Here is a 5,207-nt window from a genome sequence, read left to right as displayed (position 1 = left end):
AGAGGGAGAGAGAGACAGAGAGATATGAAGGGGGGCAAGAGGGTGTCCCTGACATTTGAAAAGGTCAGTCTAAAATACAGATTAGTGGGTGCATTTTATAGAGGTTGTTTTTGTTCTTACTGTCTTTTTTCACTGTTGTGGTCATACAATGCCATCTTATTCAGCGTGTTGAGACAAATATGGGAAACTCTGAGGACTGATTAAGACTACCGCGGGCTGCTCTTCAGGACAGTTTCATGCATTTTCACAGGAAAATGATCAGCCAAACACACTTTGTTTCAGTGATTTCACTGGCAAGAGATTAGTTTAGTCGAGAGACAGCTCTTCCTCCGTGAGGTTTTTGATATCAATATGCCATGTTCATCAGTTCCATCATAAAAGAGACGGTTTCAGTCAACTTCATCAAATGCTACCAGTTATTTAAGGCGGCTGAGCCAACCTACACTGAGGTTTATTCGGAGGTTGTGTGTTAATCCTTCTTTCCCCTATTATTCCTATTTGGTTGTAGAACTAAAATCCATCTCATAAGCATTCTCTGCATTTCCAAGTCATCTGGTTTTCCAATCTAACAGCCTCATCTAACATGTTTGAAATGTGGAGAGAGAAATTAACAGAATCATGCCAGAAAGTAAGTTTTGGAAAATCACAGTTTTTAATGAATGCTTTACATTTTCTTCGACCGTAGAGTAAATATGGCAGGAACACAAATTAACAGTAAATACTTGAGAGAAAATGGGTTTCCCTTGCCAATAAAAACACCATGTCAGTTTTTCTAAGACGTTGTGGTTGCATTATTTACTGCCAATGTTGTCTGTTATGTAATGTAATGTATGCAATTTTGAGAACCATTTATGGTTTTAAAAAGGCTCCTCCAGGCATTATGTTTGTTCTCAAGTGCCTCATTTTTGGATAATGCAGGGTGCTTGGAGATGTGAGCAGGGTAAAATACATCTCATTGTGAGCCGTTCTAGAGAATGTTTAGAACTGAGTTCTCTGTTTCTCTGCATGCTCTGCCCCAACTCATAAAACTCAACTCAAGGTTTGAGTTCTGGAAAGGGTGACAAAGGGTGACTGCATGCTCTGCCCCAACTCATAAAACTCAACTCAAGGTTTGAGTTCTGGAAAGGGTGACACATCCTGTCATAATATATCATGACAGTGCCACTTGAGAGGATGACATGACAGTGACTTTGTCGGATGACATACTGTCAACAGACCAGTAACATACAGTGTCATATGGCACCATCAGTATCTGTCATGACAGCTCTCATAATATTAGATGGCATGGAAGCCCATGTCGCTAATGAATAATCCCAGACTGTCATAGCATCAAGCATTATGTGAATTACAGATGATTGGATATGCCATTGGTAACATTAAGATCAATCCATTATTAATCCTTACTGCATAGACATGCTGTTGTAACAATTTTAAAAGCCAATCCTTGTACCTAAAGGATATTTAATACATGCTTAACAATCTCTCTGCAGATCACCTGTAACCTTGCTAAACTCTCTACAACCTGTCAACAACAGTTCAACTAATCGCACATAAACTCCAGTCTGGACACCTGCAACCTGCACATGACATGAAGCCCATACTAAGTCTATTTTTATTTCGTAACTGTCAACAGAGCGAAAAGTTTGTCCTGAAGAAAATGGGTCACTAAATGAGTTTGACCATAGTGTCTTAACAGCCTCCAAGACAAAAGGGAGATTTGGGGAAACAAGTCTGGCTTGGGTCTGTTCCCATCACACATTTGGGTTCCCAGGTACACATCAGAATAATTCTGCTAAAAACAAGGTAAATATGTCATTTAGGGTTGCTTTTGGTTTCTTGCTTTTGATGGTCAGTTTGTACCACATATTAATGGAGGCTTAGTCAGAGAATGCTTCTCAATCAGGATACAAGTTTACTCATTCAGCAGTGCACTGCAGGAGAGAGGAAAGTTCTCTTTGAAGGGCTCACATACCTTATTAGATAGGGAAACGTCCCAAGAGAGGATGTTTATCAACGGACCCAGCCTGGCAAGGAGATGATATGTGACCCCATTGAGATAGCATGAGATAGAGATGAGATAGCATGCTACTCTAAACAACGCCTTCTTGATTATTTGGAACAGATATCTACTAACGCAGAGAATGCAAACAGTAACAGTGGCACTTGTGGACCTTGTGGAGACAAACAGCTTGAAAAAACATTCCGTGCTAAGAAAGTACATTCCATCTGGGAGAACAGATCAGCAACTCCTCTATTAAGATCTAAGGGCCAATCCCATTTCTAGTTTTTACCCCTTCCCCTCATTTTCAAGTGCCCACTTGGTTTTGGCTTGCCTCTCAAAACCAAGGGGTCATTTTTAAGTATCCCCTTTGAAATGGGACAACAAAACCCTTCAGTACAGTCCTGCCCACAAAAATGTCTGCCCTACACTGATATCAGATAAGCAGAAATGTCACGGGGTGACTAGATTCAGTGGGGGAGGAGGACATCCCCGGGAATGAGTTTTCCCTGGGGAACAGTTTCCACGTAACCCCTAGAATACGGTGTAAATAAACAGTCCAATTCGCGCCACGTCCTCATCAAGCTGATTAGGCAAACTAGCTGCAGGTGTGCCGCTGGAGGCAACTAGACAGCAATTGGGGGGAAGGATGTTAGGAAATGCTTTATCTAGGCAGCCATTTGTCAGCACCAGGAGAGGAGGATTCTAAGAGAGGAAACGGGGTCCAGCACTGAAACGGCAGTACAACGAGAAAGCAATCAGGCAACCGAGCGGGCAAACAGAGTTAAAGAAGAACCGGCATTCTGCCCGAGATGACGTTCACAAACGCTCCAGCCGCGTCTACTGGAAGCCAGGAAGGCTGTACGAGCAGGGAAACCCCCTCCAATGCCGTGAGTCAAGTTACGATCTCCCTGGGGTTCTGTTGCTGGGGACTACAGGTTAAGGCGCCGGCTAACGTCTGAACCTGTTCTGTCTGCGTGTATATGGGACCCTCGCACATTGCTGGCTGACTTCTGCTCGACTGTATTCCACTAGTCTGCTCCAAGTGTTGCTACCTTGCCGTGGTGGGGCAGCTTGTGTGCTTCCATGATTCTGAGAGCTATGCCGGCCGGGGTTTTTATACCCCTGGCAGGTTTTACCAAGCCGGACAGGTCAAAGAGGAGGGGACAGACTAAAAGCAACACCTGGCCCTCCAGGTTGGGGGTTGGGCGTGGGGTCAACAACCCCACCCCATAAAAAGTATCCTGTTACAGAAACGTTAACAAGGAAAAAACAAGACACCTCGGCCTTGAGAGAAGATGGATCTCCTTCTGGAAGAGGTATGACGCGCGGTGGTGAAAGCCGCTTGGAAGCTGCCGTGCCGAAGACCATCCTATCAACAAGGGCTATCACCACATTCGGAACATGGAACGTTAGAACAATGTACGAGGCTGGGAAGACCGCACAAGTGGCTGCTGAAATGAGGAAGCACAACCTTGCCATTCTTGGAATCAGTGAAGCAAGATGAACCGGATCCGGACAGAGGAGGCTCACCACAGGAGAGCTGCTGTTGTACTCGGGCCATGAAGATGTCTCTGCACACCATACGCAGGGAGTGGCTTTGATGCTGTCCAAATCTGCACAGAGGGCACTCACAGGATGGGAGGCACATGGCCCTAGAACAATAACAGCTTCCTTCAAAACCGATAAGGAGAGAATAAGCATCAACATCATCCAATGCTACGCCCCTACCAACGACAGTGAAGAGGAAGACAAGGAGCAGTTCTACAACAGACTACAAGCCATAATCCAGAATTATCCTGCAAGAGACATCAACATCGCCATGGGAGACTTCAATGCAAAAATTGGAAGTGATAACAAGGGATACGAGGAGATCATGGGAAAACATGGTATAGGAGAGATGAATGAAAACGGAGAGAGATTTGCTGACCTATGTGCCACCAACAGCTTGGTCATAGGAGGAAGTGTCTTTCCGCACAAACGGATACACAAAGCCACTTGGATCTCACCTTACCTCTCCACTGAGAATCAGATAGACCATGTGTGAATCACAAAGAAGTTCCGAAGGTCCCTCCAAGATGTATGTGTCAGAAGAGGAGCGGATGTCGCATCGGACCACCATTTGCTGATTGCAAAGATGAAACTGAAGCTTAAGAGAAACTGGACCGGGGATAGGAATCAGAGACAGACAATCAACACAGCACTTCTACAGGACCCATTGAAGAGAGAAGAATTCAAGCTCACACTGAGGAATAGGTTTCAAGCATTACAAGAACTGACCGAAAAAGACACAAACATCGATGAAACATGGAAGGTGGTGAAAGAAGCAGTGATCACAACATGTAAGGAAACACTTGGACCACGGAAATATCACAACAAAGAGTGGATATCAACAGAGTCACTGGCAAAGGTTGAGGAGAGGAAAAGAAAGAAGGCAGCAATGAATAACAGCCGCACCAGGGCAGAAAAAGCAAGAGCACAAAAAGAGTACTCGGATGCAAACAAGAGAGTAAAGAAAAGCATCAAAACCGACAAGAAAAAATACATAGACACCCTAGCTAGGGAGGCAGAAGAGGCAGTCAAGCACAGAAACTGGAGAGACCTGTATGCCACCACCAAAAAGCTTGCAGGAAAGTTTAGTAAATCAGAAAGACCTGTAAAAGATAAGGAGGGGAAGCCTATCCCTGGAGAGGAAGGACAGAAAAGAAGATGGAAGGAATATTTTGAGGAGCTGCTCAACAGACCAACCCCAAAGGACCCACCAGACATCCAACAAGCAGACAAAGATCTACCAATAAACTGTAATGCACCCACAAAGGAAGAGATCCGCGAGGCCATAAAGAAGCTTAGGAACAACAAAAACCCAGGTCCCGATGGTATCCCAGCAGAGGCAATGAAAGCTGACTCGCAGACCATGGAAGAGATCCTACAACCTCTCTTCAAGAAGATCTGGGAAGAGGAGTACATCCCAACGGAATGGAAGGAGGGACACCTCACCAAGATACCGAAGAAAGGTGACTTAAGTAAATGTGCAAACTACAGAGGTGTTACACTGCTATCCATCCCAAGTAAAATTTTCGACAGAATCATATTGGACAGGATGATAGATGCTGTTGATCTCCAGCTCAGAGACCAACAGGCTGGCTTCCGCAAGGATAGATCATGTATAGATCAGATTGCAACCCTGCGCATCATCCTAGAGCAGTCA

Source organism: Sprattus sprattus, assembly GCF_963457725.1.
Source record: "Sprattus sprattus genome assembly, chromosome: 10".
NCBI classification, from domain to species: domain Eukaryota; kingdom Metazoa; phylum Chordata; class Actinopteri; order Clupeiformes; family Clupeidae; genus Sprattus; species Sprattus sprattus.
The sequence above is the reverse complement of the archived record's forward strand: the minus strand, read 5'-3'. Positions refer to the sequence as shown.